Source organism: Ranitomeya variabilis, chromosome 5, assembly GCF_051348905.1.
Source record: "Ranitomeya variabilis isolate aRanVar5 chromosome 5, aRanVar5.hap1, whole genome shotgun sequence".
NCBI classification, from domain to species: domain Eukaryota; kingdom Metazoa; phylum Chordata; class Amphibia; order Anura; family Dendrobatidae; genus Ranitomeya; species Ranitomeya variabilis.
The window spans coordinates 193,578,682-193,595,537 of NC_135236.1; the positions used below are offsets into that span (position 1 = coordinate 193,578,682).

At 43.5% G+C, this 16,856-nt stretch overlaps 1 protein-coding gene across 2 annotated transcripts in view; it reads right to left on the minus strand.

The window, feature by feature from the left end:
• The window catches only part of SQOR (sulfide quinone oxidoreductase), a 153,358-nt gene that overhangs the window by 55,097 nt on the left and 81,405 nt on the right, over positions 1-16,856 (minus strand). The window contains exons 1-2 of one of the 2 annotated variants that reach the window (XM_077263693.1): positions 2,334-2,348; positions 1,597-1,664 (exon numbers count right to left, since the gene is read on the minus strand). The exons of the other annotated variant lie outside the window; for it this stretch is intronic. The gene's annotated coding sequence lies outside the window, so the exon portion shown is untranslated. Of the gene's footprint in view, positions 1-1,596; positions 1,665-2,333; positions 2,349-16,856 lie in introns of those variants that run through there. 2 annotated transcript variants of the gene reach the window in all.

Genomic DNA, 16,856 nt, shown 5'->3' on the forward strand with positions numbered 1-16,856 from the left:
CATTTGGAATTAACTTGGCATTGTGACATTTGGACTGTAGATCAGCCTGGAAGTGTGAAATGCACTGCAGCAAAAAAGAATGTTATTTCTTTGTTTGTTTGTTTTTTAAATTGGGAAAAGTTTTTTCAGAGGGTCATTTATTATTCAACCCCTCAACCCCCCAGAATTCTGTTTGGTTCCCCTAAAGTATTAAGAAGTAGTTCAGGCACAAAAAACAATGAGCTTCACATGTTTGGATTAATTATCTCTTTTTCCAGCCTTTTCTGACTATTTAAGACCCTCCCCAAACTTGTGAACAGCACTCATACATGGTCAACATGGGAAAGACAAAGGAGCATTCCAAGGCCATCAGAGACAAGATCGTGGAGGGTCACAAGGCTGGCAAGGGGTACAAAACCCTTTCCAAGGAGTTGGGCCTACCTGTCTCCACTGTTGGGAGCATCATCCGGAAGTGGAAGGCTTATGGAACTACTGTTAGCCTTCCATGGCCTGGACAGCCTTTGAAAGTTTCCTCCCGTGCCGAGGCCAGGCTTGTCCGAAGTGTCAAGGCTAACCCAAGGACAACAAGGAAGGAGCTCCGGGAAGATCTCATGGCAGTGGGGACATTGGTTTCAGTCAATACCATAAGTAACGTACTCCACCGCAATGGTCTCCGTTCCAGACGAGCCCGTAAGGTACCTTTACTTTCAAAGCATCATGTCAAGGCTCGTCTACAGTTTGCTCATGATCACTTGGAGGACTCTGAGACTGACTGGTTCAAGGTTCTCTGGTCTGATGAGACCAAGATCGAGATCTTTGGTGCCAACCACACACGTGACGTTTGGAGACTGGATGGCACTGCATACAACCCCAAGAATACCATCCCTACAGTCAAGCATGGTGGTGGCAGCATCATGCTGTGGGGCTGTTTCTCAGCCAAGGGGCCTGGCCATCTGGTCCGCATCCATGGGAAGATGGATAGCATGGCCTACCTGGAGATTTTGGCCAAGAACCTCCGCTCCTCCATCAAGGATCTTAAGATGGGTCGTCATTTCATCTTCCAACAAGACAACGACCCAAAGCACACAGCCAAGAAAACCAAGGCCTGGTTCAAGAGGCAAAAAATCAAGGTGTTGCAGTGGCCTAGTCAGTCTCCTGACCTTAACCCAATTGAAAACTTGTGGAAGGAGCTCAAGATTAAAGTCCACATGAGACACCCAAAGAACCTAGATAACTTGGAGAAGATCTGCATGGAGGAGTGGGCCAAGATAACTCCAGAGACCTGTGCCGGCCTGATCAGGTCTTATAAAAGACGATTATTAGCTGTAATTGCAAACAAAGGTTATTCCACAAAATATTAAACCTAGGGGTTGAATAATAATTGACCCACACTTTTATGTTTAAAATTTATAAAAATTTAACTGAGCAACAAAACTTTTTGGTTTGTAAGATTTATACATCTGTTAATAAATCCTGCTCTTGTTTGAAGTTTGAAGGCTCTAACTTATTTGCATCTTATTAAACCTGCTAAATCTGCAGGGGGTTGAATACTACTTGTAGGCACTGTATATATACACACACATATATATATATATATATACATACATACATACATACATATTTGTGTTCTGGAATGTGATTCATCACAAACATGCTCCCTCACTTCCTCCTTGCCTCTTCATAGACTGTGAAGAAATATGATGTGAAGCATTTAGTGAGCTGTACCCTGAGACAAGCCTTGGCATTGAAAGTTCAGAATAGAGCTATTTAACAACACATTTTACAAACTTTATACTTATCATCTGTCCTATTGATTTATGCAGAGATTGTTTTATTTCAATTCCAAAATTATACAGTGCATGATTCCCTATTCTTGCAAGAATTACAATAAATGTTATTTTTTTTACAGGACAAAATTATTTTGAGAGCGAATTTACATCATTACAAAATGTCTAAGAGGCATCTCAGGAAGTCAGCTGTATTTGAGCATTTCACAGTGACTCAAGATAATAATATACACTGACACACAAAATGTTTAAATTACCCAGATGAAAACAAATGCTGTGATGCCAAAATCAGTGCATACTCAGGCAGTGGTAAAAATGCTCCTTCAAGGGATTCCAATCTAAAAAGACATTTACAACGCTGCCACCCAGTTTACAAAGCTGTGACTTGAAAAAGATCACAGCAGCCCCAAAAACCACAGACCAGCACTTCTCGCCAGGCAAAGGAGGAGGAAAGAGCATCTCAAACGTCAGTTATAGTAACTTTGTCACTTACAAAATATCTTGTAACAATGACAGCAGATGTGTTTAAAAGACAGCTCATCAAGCTTGTTGTGAAGGACTACGTACCATTATCATTGTTTGCACGAACAGCTTTAACAGCTCTTAATGGAGAAATGGATTGCAACTTGGTGTTTCTCTGGTAAGAGAAAGTATTAGAAAATCAGTGACTGAAGAAGCCCTTAACCAAAAGGAAGATCTTAAAACGCTCTCAAGAGACGCTTTGTATTTCTTAAAATGGATGCCTGCACATGTCACAGAATGAACTATTTTGCCATCAATGTTCGATATGTTTGTGACATCAAACAAATTGTTACTAAGACACTGGCAGTAAAAAATACTAAAGCTCATCACAGCAGCCAGTTTCTCCAGACCTTTGAGGAAAAAGTTCTGCAAGATTATGAACTCAAAAAAGAACAGGTTCTTGCTATTGTAACTGAAAATGCTTCAATCATGATAAGTACAATTAAACTGATGAATGAGAATAATGAAGGTAAACAGCAGTTAGAAGAATATTTCACATTCAGTATGTTGGAGATGGAAGGCCACAGACCTGTTCCCATAATGGAGGAACAAACAGATATTACTACAGAAGAACAGCAAAATGATTCTTTACAATTAGATGATCTTGTTGAAGCTGCTTCACACCTCTTTACTATTCGTCGCATGCGCTGTGTTGTGCACACGCTGCAGCTGGCAATAAGAGATAGTCTGCAAGAGGGATATGCCGGGAATCTGATTAGCAAAGTGAGGAAATTGCTGCCAGAACCCCTAAAATTGATTCCATCTTGAAGAGACGTGCTGGAAAAGGGGCAATTGTGGATCAAGCCTCTCGGTGGGGCAGCACCTATTTAATGATTGAGCGATTGCTTGAGCTGAAACCCTTCCTTCTAGATATGGCCAACCCTCAGGTAACACTACTTGAAGGTCAATGGACACAGGTGGCTTAATTGAAGGAATTGCTTCATCACCCATTTACAGTGACAAAACAGTTACAAGCTGAGGATTTAACTCCTGGTATTTTTATAAAGGAGTGGAAGAACTTGTTGTTTTGCCTGTCCCAAAGAGGAGGTTTAATCGCAGATGGCATTGCTGCATCAATGAAACGGAGAGAGACACTGCTATTAGAAAATAAAATTCTTCTGGCAGCTGTTTATGTGGACCCGAGTCATCGTATATTGCTGTATGATGAACAGCTTACTAATGGAAAAGAAGCTTTGATTGAGGTAGCAGTTAGGATGAGTGGGCTACAGGACGGCCAAGAGCAAGAGGAATTGGGTACTGCCAGTGTTGCTGCTGCCGTTTCCTCATCCTCATCAGATGAGGAGTTTGATTTCGACAAGTATTTGGACGACATGGAGCAGGCAAAGCGTTGCTGCAGGGAAAAAGATTCCACTCCCATCGAAAACAGATTGACCATATTTCAGCAAAATTTTTCACTTGCTGTCAAAGAAATATAAGAGTTCAATCATTCATCAAAACTGACTGTAAACGAGGCAATTCCTTTATACCCTGAAATTGTTAGAGATGTTGCCCATGTCGTTACTGCTTTGCCACCAACCCAAGTTAGGGTAGAGAGGATGTTCTCTAGCCATAAAATAATTAGGTCAGATTTGAGGCCATCTATGAAGGAGCATCTGATGGAGGCGATACTATTTCTCAGAACAAATTCATAGACTGCACAAATACTATTCAGTATGTTTTTGTTGAAAACTGTTTTTTTCCACTTACTGCAGAGTGAATAATACATTGTAAATATGCAAAGTTTTTTTTTGTTCTAAAGTTGTATTCCAATAAATATATGTTATGCTCTATCTAAATTGCTTGATTATTGTATCATAATAAAGATTAAAAGACTGATGTTACCATTTTATTATAGTAAATTTATAACTTAAACATGAGCCATGTATGAGTGAGTCGGAGTCAGTGTCATGGGAATTGAGGAGTCAGAGGTTTGGCTTACCGACTCCACAGCCCTGATTGTTGGGAAGCTGGGGCAACAAGCTCAAATAGGGTCATATTGGACAGTAAATGAATTATAAAGAACTGGACGTGCTAACCTTATAAAGTTGTGTAGGCAATCGGCTACTGCAGATCCAGGGGTCGTCAGACGAGATTCATGAGGAAAGGAATAAATGTTGTGGACTAATCTATGCTGCCGAAGAATAATAGGAATCTGTATGCAAGGAGCTGCAGTTCTGCGGTTTAATTATGTACGCGTTTCTCAGTAAAACACACTTCTTTCTCCTGAAGTGTGTGAGCTTTTCAGTTCACATATATTAGTTAATATATCTATGACCAAATGCTTCTCCATTTTCTCTACACAGACATTATAAAAAATGGTGCGGAAAAATCTCACACGAATCCGCAACGTGGGCACATAGCCTTAGGGTTAGGGTTGGAATTAGAGTTAGGGTTGTAATTAGGGCTAGGGTTGGAAATAGGGTTAAGATTAGGCTTGTAGTTAGGGTAATGTTAGGGGTGTGGTTAGGGTTGGGATTAGGGTTGGGATTAGGGTTAGGGACTAGGGTTAGAGGTGTGTCGGGGTTAGGGTTGTGGTTAGGGGTGTGTTGGAGTTAGGGTTGTGATTAGTGTTATGGCTAGAGTTGGGATTAGGGTTAGAGGTGTGTTGGGGTTAGTGTTGGAGTTAGAATTGAGGGGTTTCCACTGTTTAGGCACATCAGGGGTCTCCAAACGCAACATGGCGCCACCATTGATTCCAGCCAATCTTGCGTTAAAAAGTCAAATGGTGCTCCCTCCCTTCCGAGCCCTGACGTGTGCCCAAACAGTGGTTTACTCCCACATATGGGGTACCAGCATACTCAGGACAAACTGGGCAACAAATATTGGGGTCCAATTTCTCCTGTTACCCTTGCGAAAATAAAAAATTGCTTGCCAAAACAATTTTTGAGGAAAGAAAAATGATTTTTATTTTCACGGCTCTGCGTTATAAATTTCTGTGAAGCACTTGGGGGTTCAAAGTGCTCACCATACATCTGGATAAGTTCCTTAGGGATCTAGTTTTCAAAATGGGGTCACTTGTGGGGGGTTTCTACTGTTTAGGCAGATCAGGGGCTCTGCAAATGCAACGTGATGCCCGCTGTTGTGAATTCTGCTTTTGGGCTCCTTCCGGTGGTTGTAAGTGGTAATGCAGTTGCCCCTGAGTTGCAGTCCTGGTCAGGTGTATCTGCTGATTGCAGTTCTGACTGGGGCATTTATGCGTGCAGGATTCATTAGTCCTTGCCAGTTGTCAATTGTTGTTGGGAGGTGTAGGACCTCTGCCTGGTTCCTCCTGCCTTTCTGCCAAATCAGCAAAGATAAGTGTCTGGTTTTTTTTTTTTCCTGTGGCACACATGCTGTGTGCTTCACAATTCAGTGCTATTCCTTGTGTTTTCTTGTCCAGCTTAGATTGTGTCAGTATTTTCTCAGTCTTGTTGGATTCTCTGGAGTGGCAGATATAAATTCCATGTCTTTAGTTAGATTGTGGAACTTTTTGTATTATCTGCTGTGGATATTTTTGGAAGGGTTTTAATACTGACCGCCTAGTAATCTGTCCTATCCTTTCCTATTTAGCTAGAGTGGCCTCTTTTGCTAAATCCTGTTTTCTACCTGCGTGTCTATTCTTCTCCTACTCACAGTCATTATTCGTGGGGGGCTGCCTATCCTTTGGGGGTCTGCTCTGAGGCAAGGTAGCATTCCTATTTCCATCTATAGGGGTATTTAGTCCTCCGGCTATGTCGAGGTGTCTAGGGTATGTTAGGCACACCCCACGGCTACTTCTAGTTGCGGTGTTAGTTCAGGATTTACGGTCAGTACAGGTTCCACCGACTCCAGAGAAATTTTCATGCGGCTCCAAGGTCACCAGATCATAACAGTACAACTGGCCAATAATGAGTTAAATGCATCTCAGAAGAAGGGAAGAAAGGTGTTGAGCCATTTTTTTTTCTGCAGTCTGTTCTTCCCTCTTTATTTATGGGTGGCTGAGGAGTCTTGTGCCAGCATGGATGTTCAGGAATTATCTTCTCGTGTAGACCAGCTTGCTGCTATGGTACAGGGTATTTCTGATTATATTGTTCAGACTCCTGCTTTAGAGCCGAAGATTCCGACTCCTGATTTGTTTTTTGGTGACAGGTCCAAATTTTTGGGTTTTAAAAACAATTGTAAACTGTTTTTTGCTCTGAGTCCGCGATCCTCCGGTGACTCCATTCAGCAGGTTAAAACTGTCATCTCCCTGCTGCGTGGCGATCCTCAGGATTGGGCATTTTCCCTGGAATCTGGGAATCCGGCCTTGCTTAATGTAGATTCTTTTTTTCAGGCTTTAGGATTATTATATGATGAACCGAATTCTGTGGATCAAGCGGAGAAAACCTTGTTGGCCCTGTCTCAGGGTCAAGAGGCGGCAGAATTGTATTGTCAGAAATTTAGAAAATGGTCTGTGTTGACTAAATGGAATGATGATGCTTTGGTGGCAATTTTCAGAAAGGGTCTTTCTGAATCCGTTAAAGATGATATGGTGGGGTTTCCCACGCCTTCCGGTCTGAGTGATTCTATGTCTCTGGCCATTCAGATTGATCGGGGCTTGCGGGAGCGTCAAACTGTGCGCGCTGTGGCGTCGTCCTTAGAGCAAAGTCATTGTGGCGACGCTTCTCATGTCATTTCAGTCTGCCCTAAGCGGACAAAAAGGATCGCTAGTTCATTTACTATCAGTACTGTACAACGTAAATTTCTGTTATCGGTGTCCTTGATCTGCTCATTGTCATTTTCTGTCATGGCGTTTGTGGATTCAGGCGCCGCCTTTAACTTAATGGATTTTGAGTTTGCCAGGCGTTGTGGTTTCCCCTTGCAGCCTTTGCAGAACCCTATTCCTTTAAGGGGGATTGATGCTACACCTTTGGCTAAAAATAAGCCCCAGTTTTGGACACAGGTGACCATGCACATGGCGCCAGCCCATCAGGAAGATTGTTGATTTCTGGTGTTGCATAATTTGCATGATGTTATCGTGCTGGGTTTCCCGTGGTTGCAGGTACATAATCCTGTGTTGGATTGGAAATCTATGTCTGTGACTAGTTGGGGTTGTCAGGGGGTTCATAATGATGTTCCTTTGATGTCAATCTCCTCTTCTTCCTCTTCTGAAATTCCAGAGTTTTTGTCTGATTTTCAGGATGTATTTGATGAGCCCAAGTCCAGTTCCCTTCCACCGCACAGGGACTGTGATTGTGCGATTGACTTGATTCCAGGCAGTAAGTTTCCTAAGGGCCGACTTTTCAACCTGTCTGTGCCTGAACATACCGCCATGTGGAGTTATGTTAAGGAGTCTTTGGAGAAAGGGCATATTCGGCCATCTTCTTCACCGTTGGGAGCAGGGTTTTTTTTGTTGCTAAGAAGGATGGCTCCTTGAGACCTTGTATTGATTATCGCCTCTTGAATAAGATCACGGTCAAGTTTCAATACCCTTTACCTTTGCTTTCCGATTTGTTTGCTAGGATTAAGGGGGCTAGTTGGTTTACGAAGATTGACCTTCGGGGGGCATATAATTTTGTTCGTATTAAGCAGGGTGATGAATGGAAAACTGCGTTTAATACGCCCGAAGGCCATTTTGAATACCTTGTGATGCCATTCGGGCTCACTAACGCTCCATCTGTTTATCAATCCTTCATGCATGATATCTCCCGGACTAATATTTATAAATTCTTGATTGTATATTTGGATGATATTTTGATTTTTTCCGATGATTGGAAGTCTCATGTGGAACAGGTCAGGATGGTATTTCAGATCCTTCGTGACTTCGTGCTTTGTTTGTGAAGGGGTCTAAGTGTCTCTTTGGGGTGCAGAAGGTTTCTTTTTTGGGCTTTATTTTTTCTCCCTCATCTATGGAGATGGATCCAGTTAAGGTTCAGGCCATTCATGATTGGATTCAACCCACATCCGTGAAGAGCCTTCAGAAATTTTTAGGTTTTGAAAATTTTTATCGCCGTTTCATTGCTAACTTCTCCAGCGTGGTTAAACCCTTGACTGATTTGACGAAAAAAGGAGCTGATGTGGCGAATTGGTCCTCTGCGGCTGTCTCTGCCTTTCAGGAGCTTAAATGCCGATTTACTTCTGCTCCGGTGTTGCGCCAACCAGATGTTTCTCTTCCGTTTCAGGTTGAGATTGATGCTTCTGAGATTGGGGCAGGGGCCGTTTTGTCTCAGAGGGATTCTGTTGGTTCTTTGATGAAACCGTGTACCTTCTTCTCCCGCAAGTTTTCGTCTGCTGAACGCAATTATGATTTCGGCAATCGGGAGTGGTTGGCTATGAAGTGGGCGTTTGAGGAGTAGCGACATTGGCTTGAGGGAGCCAAGCACCGTATTGTGGTCCTGACGGATCATAAGAATTTAACTTACCTCGAGTCTGCCAAACGGCTGAGTCCTAGACAGGCTCGATGGTCCTTGTTTTTTTTCCCGTTTTGATTTCGTGGTTTCGTATCTTCCGGGTTCTAAGAATATTAAGGCTGATGCCCTTTCTAGGAGTTTTTTGCCTGATTCTCCTGAGGTCCTTGAATCGGTCGGCATTCTGAAAGAAGGGGTGGTCCTTTCTGCCATTTCCCCTGATTTACGGAGGGTTTTTCAGGAATTTCAGGCTGACAGACCTGACCGCTGTCCTGTGGGGAAATTGTTTGTTCCTGACAGATGGACTAGTAGAGTGATTTCCGAGGTTCACTGTTCTGTGTTGGCTGGTTATCCTGGTATTTTTGGTACCAGAGATTTGGTTGGTAGGTCCTTTTGGTGGCCTTCGTTGTCACGTGATGTGCGTTCTTTTGTGCAGTCCTGTGGGACTTGTGCGCGGGCCAAGCCTTATTGTTCCCGTGCTAGTGGGTTACTTTTGCCATTGCCGGTCCCTAAGAGGCCCTGGATGCATATTTCTATGGATTTTATTTCTGATCTTCCGGTTTCCCAGAGGATTTCGGTTATCTGGGTTGTTTGTGACCGGTTTTCTAAGATGGTTCATTTGGTGCCTTTGCCTAAATTGCCTTCCCCTTCAGAGTTGGTTCCGTTGTTTTTTCAGCATGTGGTTCGTTTGCATGGTATTCCGGAGAATATTGTGTCCGACAGGGGTTCCCAGTTTGTTTCTAGGTTTTGGTGGGCCTTTTGTGCTAGGCTGGGCATTGATTTGTCTATTTCTTCTGCATTTCATCCTCAGACAAATGGCCAGACCTAGCGAACTAATCAGACTTTGGAGACTTATTTGAGATGCTTTGTGTCTGCCGATCAGGATGATTGGGTGGCCTTTTTGCCATTGGCCGAGTTTGCCCTTAATAATCGGGCTAGTTCGGCTACTTTGGTTTCGCCTTTTTTTTTGTAATTTTGGTTTTCATCCTCTTTTTTCTTCTGGGCAGGTTGAGCCTTCTGACTGTCCTGGTGTGGATTCTGTGGTTGACAGGTTGCAGCAGATTTGGGCTCATGTGGTGGACAATTTGGTGTTGTCTCAGGACGAGGCTCAACGTTTTGCTAACCGTCGTCGGTGTGTTGGTTCCCGGCTTCGGGTTGGGGATTTGGTTTGGTTGTCTTCCCGTCATGTTCCTATGAAGGTCTCTTCCCCTAAGTTTAAGCCTCGGTTTATTGGTCCTTATAGGATTTCTGAGATTATTAATCCGGTGTCTTTTCGATTGGCGCTTCTGGCCTCTTTTGCTATCCATAATGTCTTCCATAGATCTTTATTGCGGAAATATGTGGTGCCCGTTGTTCCCTCTGTTGCTCCTCCCGCCCCTGTTTTGGTTGATGGGGAGTTGAAGTATGTGGTTGAGAAGATTTTAGATTCTCGTTTTTCGAGGCGGAGGCTTCAGTACCTTGTCAAATGGAAGGGTTATGGCCAGGAGGATAATTCTTGGGTTTTTGCTTCTGATGTCCATGCTGCTTATTTGGTTCATGCTTTTCATCTGGCTCGTCCTGATCAGCCTGGGGGCTCTGGTGAGGGTTCGGTGACCCCTCCTCAAGGGGGGGTACTGTTGTGAATTCTGCTTTTGGGCTCCCTCCGGTGGTTGTAGGTGGTAATGCAGTTGCCCCTGAGTTGCAGTCCTGGTCAGGTGTATCTGCTGATTGCAGTTCTGACTGGGGTATTTATGCGTGCAGGATTCATTAGTCCTTGCCAGTTGTCAATTTTTGTTGGGAGGTGTAGGACCTCTGCCTGGTTCCTCCTGCCTTTCTGCCAAATCAGCAAAGATAAGTGTCTGGTTTTTTTTTTTCCTGTGGCACACATGCTGTGTGCTTCACAATTCAGTGCTATTCCTTGTGTTTTCTTGTCCAGCTTAGATTGTGTCAGTATTTTCTCAGTCTTGTTGGATTCTCTGGAGTGGCAGATATACATTCCATGTCTTTAGTTAGATTGTGGAACTTTTTGTATTATCTGCTGTGGATATTTTTGGAAGGGTTTTAATACTGACCGCCTAGTAATCTGTCCTATCCTTTCCTATTTAGCTAGAGTGGCCTCTTTTGCTAAATCCTGTTTTCTACCTGCGTGTGTCTATTCTTCTCCTACTCACAGTCATTATTCGTGGGGGGCTGCCTATCCTTTGGGGGTCTGCTCTGAGGCAAGGTAGCATTCCTATTTCCATCTATAGGGGTATTTAGTCCTCCGGCTATGTCGAGGTGTCTAGGGTATGTTAGGCACACCCCACGGCTACTTCTAGTTGCAGTGTTAGTTCAGGATTTGCGGTCAGTACAGGTTCCACCAACTCCAGAGAAAGTTTCATGCGGCTCCAAGGTCACCAGATCATAACAGCTCGCAAACCATTCCATCAAAGTCTGCATTTCTAAACATCACTACTTCCCTTCCGAGCCCCGATGTGTGCCCAAGCAGTGGTTTCCCCCCACATATGGGGTATCAGCATACTCAGGACAAACTGGACAACAACTTTTGGGGTCCAATTTTCCCGTTACTCTTGTGAAGATAAAAAATTGAGGGCTAAAAAATAATTTTTGAGGAAAGAAAAATGATTTTTTATTTTCACGGCTCTGCGTTATAAACTTCTGTGAAGCACTTGGGGGTTTAAAGTGGTCAGCGCACATCTAGATTAGTTCCACGGGAGGTCTAGTTTCCAAAATGGGGTCACATGTGGGGGAGATCCAATGTTTAGGCACACAGGGGCTCTCCAAACACGACATGGTGTCCGCTAACGATTGGAGCTAATTTTTCATTCAAAGTCAAATTGCGCTCCTTCCCTTCCGAGTGCCCAAACAGTGTTTTACCCCCACATGTGAGGTATCAGTGTACTAAGGAGAAATTGCCCAATAAATTTTAGGATCCATTTTATCATTTTGCCCATGTGGAAATGAACAAAATGAGGATAAAAAATTTTTAATGAAAAAAAAAAAAAAAGTACTTTTTTATTTTTACGGATCAATTTGTGAAGCACCTGGGGGTTCAAAGTGCACACTATGCAACTAGATAAGTTCCCTGAGGGGTCTAGTTTCCAAAATGGGGGGGAGCTCCAATGTTTAGGCACACAGGTGTTATGATCCGGTGGTAGGATCACAAAACTGACCTGATAGGTAAACCTGAATATTAGGACAAGCTCTGGGGATGTGGGAACTATACTGACCGCAACCCTGATCCTATCCACACACACTAGAGGCAGCCGTGGAGCGTTACCTAAAAACCTAGACGCCTCTTCACAGCCTGAGAAACTAGCTACCCCTAGAGAGAAAGCAAAGCCTCACTTGCCTCAGAGAAATGACACCAAAGTTTAGACAGCCCCCCACAAATAATAACGGTGAGTTAAGGGGAAAATACAAACGTAGGAATGAAAACAGGTTTTTAGCAAATGAGGCCCGCTAACACTAAATAGAAAGAAGATAGCAAGGGATCTGTGCAGTCAGTACAAAATACTATCAAAAACTATCCACGCAGAAAATACAAGAACCCCCACACCGACTCACGATGTGAGGGGCGCACTCTACACCCCAGAGCTACCAGCAAGCGAAAAATCACATATAAGCAAGCTGGACTGAACTCATATACTGAGAAACATTTTTAAGGAAACAATGAGCAAAAGAACTAGCGAGACTTAGCTTCTCCAGAAGGAGACAGGTCACCAGGGAAGTCCAGGAGAGATCAAAACCAATACTGAATACAACGACAGCAGGCAACAAGTAAAGGTCCAGGTGGAGTTAAATAGGAACCAGCATAGCAGGAAATGAGGCAGCTGAGTCCTGCTACAGACCCGCAGTATCGCTAAAGGCCACCAGAGGGAGCCCAGACGGAATTCACAACAGTAGAAAGAAATGAGAAAGCTAGCACACAATCAATGAAGTTCACGGTGCTAGTGAACGGGATGTTGAATCCCCAAAGTCATCAAGTTCAAAAGATCACTGCACTCGTATAGTTTTCAAATGCATAATTTCAAAAGTTTATTAAATTTGTGTCAGAGAAAAAAAGGTTCCTGGCGAATTTGACGTTTCGGCTAACCCGTAGCCTTGTTCACAAAAATCGCTGTAACAAGTGAAAGATAAAACAATGTCACTCACAGATAAGTATATACATATTTACAATTTGTACATAAAAGAAATCCATGTCAAGGAGATACAATCGCCGATAGTTTTGGCATATCATATAGGGATTATCGACTAGGAATCACATATTTTTTCAAGACATATGAACAACTCGACGATCGAGAAGGGGAGTTTGAGAGAGGGAGTTCATGTTGGATCTGGAGAGAACACTTATGGAGGAAGAACATACCCTGTTAGAACTGTATTGCATACAAAGAGAGGACCCTTTTGGTGAGTCAAATAAAACGATGAAGAGGCATAACCTGGAAGGAACAATATAGCATAAAGAGGCAGCAGTCATACGGTGCATAGCAGAGGGGGAGGTATACGCCCAACCCCTAGTATAATATTGACAATAATTCCCTCTTTGAGTGCTGGTTACTCTTATCACCACCCCAAAAAAAATTCATCATAGCAATACTGACCTAGCAGGAGTGCTAGCGAACATAAGCCCATACACAAAAACCGTATCAGCGGCTGGACCGAGACTTGTGGCTGCAATATATACATATAAGAACAATGAGGTCCAATAGTGTAGACAGATAGAGCTGTGGGGTATACGGAGCTATTGGAATACCTGTCCTGTGGATGCAGTCAATACTTGATGTCAGCCCGTATCCGTTCAGTATTTTTTGCAGTGTCCCAGATCCAGTGTGCTGGTATAGTGCTATGTGTGAGAGAAGGGGGGAACAGTTTTAAAAGGGACCATGTCTGCTATATGGAAATGGTATGGAGGACACGTTATGATGCCTGTTAAGGATCTAACTCAGTACCTGTGTCACCAATCGTTGCAGGGGACCACACAAGTGCTGGCCAATAGTTACAGTGGTGTCTCCTCACTATAATGGGAACTGCTGCCTGTAGGTTCCGGATTGATATACCTATATAGAAGGGATGATGGTGTGAGCTATATAGTTCCTAGGGTTAGTGGTATACTTATCAAGTCACTGTGCTGTAGTCTCACGTCCTGGTCCTGTGTGCAGGTAGGGAGCAAGCGTTGGTGGCGTAGTGGAGGAAGCCGACACAGTCCTGTGTCACGGCGGTGAGGCAGCTCAGCGTGCTGTATGGCTACTGGCGTTTTATTCGTTTTCCCCGCCGGTCACATGACCGGAAGTGCGAGGGGACGCCGGCGCCTGCGCACAAGAGTGTCCTCACTGTGTGTGGGCAGGTAGAGCGGCGCCTGCGCGCATCATCCACGGCAGAACGCTGATATACAGCGCCTGCATGTGTCTCCATGGCGGGCGCCTGCGAACGAGAGGTTCCTCCTCATGTGCGAATACACAGAGTGGCGCCTGCGCACACCCCACATGGCAGGGCGCAGGTCTGCAGCGCTTAGTGTTTGTGACGTGAGCTAATCGGGCTGTATAGGTCATGAGGCCGATATGTGCACTCAGAACAGTGTGTCAGCGCTTGTACATTCTATCATGTGATCACACCGGACCCTGCTAGAATGCTATGTATAATGGGGGAATATAAGCGTCTGTTGTCTGGGTCGTACCCAGTGTGTCCCTGATTGTGTGAGAGGGATATTGGGGGATAATATGCTAAATATACGTGAACCCTTTTGTGGGACTGCAACGTAACGCCAAATTGCAGGGCACGAGGCTGCACAAATGAACACATCATAGTAATGCATCTATATCAAGTCACATGAGATACAGCACAATAGCATATGTAATGGTAGGAGTCCAAACCTTAATGAAGAAAAAGTTAAAGAAAAGAAATGAAATAAAAGTAATGAAATAAAGGAAATGAAATGAACTAATGAAATGAATATGAACTGAAAAGTAAAAAATAAAAAATAAAAAATAAAAATAATGAATGAAACGGGGGTTGATAAAATGGGATCTAATATATTGGCCTAAAGGATGAAGCCTATTATGTAAACGATGGAACCAAATAATGAAAAATAAATGAAAAAAATGAAAAATAAATGAAAAAACGAAAAAAGGAGAAAAAAATTTTTTTGGGAAAAAATTTTTTTTAAAAAAACATAAGGAAACTTATAAAAGGACTATTAGGGTATGTATCTTACCAACCACAACGCGTTTGTCATTGAAGACGGTTGTGCAGATGGTCAGTTGGCCTACATAGGAGAAAAATCAAATTAGCCAATCCATCTCGCGGTTCAAGCCCCGTGGGTGCATGGTGTCAAGCGTATAGATCCAGAAGGTTTCTCGTTGTTTTAGTAACTTTATATGATTACCTCCTCGCCTAGGTCGGGGAACTCGTTCTAAGACCTGAAATCTTAATTGTGCTACATTGTGGTTGGCTTCTTTGAAATGAAGAGGGAGGGGGAGCCATATTTTCCCACAGCGGATGGTAGATTTATGGTTAGAGATGCGGTCCCTAACCGCTTGGGTGGTCTCCCCCACATACAGTAACCCGCAGGGGCATTTTATGATGTACACCACAAAGTTTGTTTCACAGGTGTAGTAGTCTTTGATTCTATACGATTTGCCTGTTCTCGGGTGTACTACATCGCTGCCCTTAATTACGTTTGAGCAGCTCATGCAGCCCAAACACGGAAAAGTCCCTGTGCGTTTTTGACCGGAAAGTGTTCTATGTGTCAATGTTTTCTGTGTACCCAAGTCTGCTCTGACGACCCTGTCCTTAATGTTCTTCGGCCTTCTGGTGCACATTAGGGGAGGTTCCTTGAATATAGGGATGGTGGGATACGCTCTAGTTAAGAGAGGCCAGTGTGTCCTGATCAGGTTATGTACTCTACGCATCGTAGGGTGATGACTATGCACGAATGGGAGCCTTGGGTTCTTTTGAATTTTTATTGTCCCATCCTCTATTTCATTGAGAACCCTAGTGGATTCGGTATTCAGGAGGTCAGCTGGGTAGTTGCGTGCTCTGAATTTATTGGACATCTCCTGTAATCTGGTGGCCTTCAGGTCAGGATTGGAGACAATCCTTGACACTCTCTTAAACTGAGATCTTGGGAGACTATTTTTTGTGGATTTAGGGTGACAGCTGTTATAGAGCAAAAGGCTATTACAATCCGTGGGTTTCGAATATAGATCAGTATTTAGATTACCCATGTCGTCTTTGAGGACTTTGGTATCCAAGAACGTGACTTCACTCTCGTGGTTTGTAATTGTGAAGGTAAGTTCAGGTCGAGTAGTATTAATAGTGTCAAAGAATTCCTGAAGGCTGGTGTGGGTACCCCGCCAGATACAGAATATATCGTCGATATATCTGTACCAGATTAAAGCATTTTGTTGAAAAATGGGGTTGGCGTACACATGCTCCCTTTCAAATTGATCCATGTAAAGATTAGCGTATGCTGGGGCCACATTGGACCCCATAGCAGTGCCGCACGTCTGCACAAAGAAGTCATCCTCAAAGAGGAAGAAGTTGTCTCTGAGCACCAGGTTTAGAAGATCTATGCAAAGGTCGTGCGAGTTCCTATCCAAGCCTGCTTCCTGCAAAGTATGTGAGACAGCTGTAATTCCTCTATCATGTATGATAGAGGTATATAGGCTGTTGACATCCAGGGTACATAGGAGGCTGTCAGGAGGGATATTAGAGATGTTGCGAATTTTAGATAAAAAATCACTAGTATCGAGTATGAAGGATCTGGTCAACCGAGTGTATGGTGTAAGTACTTTTTCCAGAAATTTAGAGAGGGGATTGAGTACTGAGTCAGTTGAGGCTACGATAGGGCGGCCGGGGGGATTCTGAAGGTTTTTGTGTATCTTTGGGAGAATATACAAAACTGGAGTCACTGGATAATGATTAATGAGGTAAGTCTTGGTTTTACTATCTATAGTACCCAGGCCAATGTATTTATCAATTATATTCTTAATCTTCCGCTGTATGGAGTATGTGGGATCCCCCTGGAGCTTTTTGTAGGTACTCGTGTCGGAGAGTTGGCGTCTCACCTCAGTAACATAATGGTGTTTGTTCATAACGACAATGGCTCCCCCCTTGTCTGCTGGTTTGATTACAATGTTCCTATTCTCACTCAATGTATCTAGTGCTTGTTTTTCTAAGGAGTTGAGATTGTGCCTGACTGGGAGGAGACCAAGTCGTTGATCATGTACAGTTCCCCTGATGT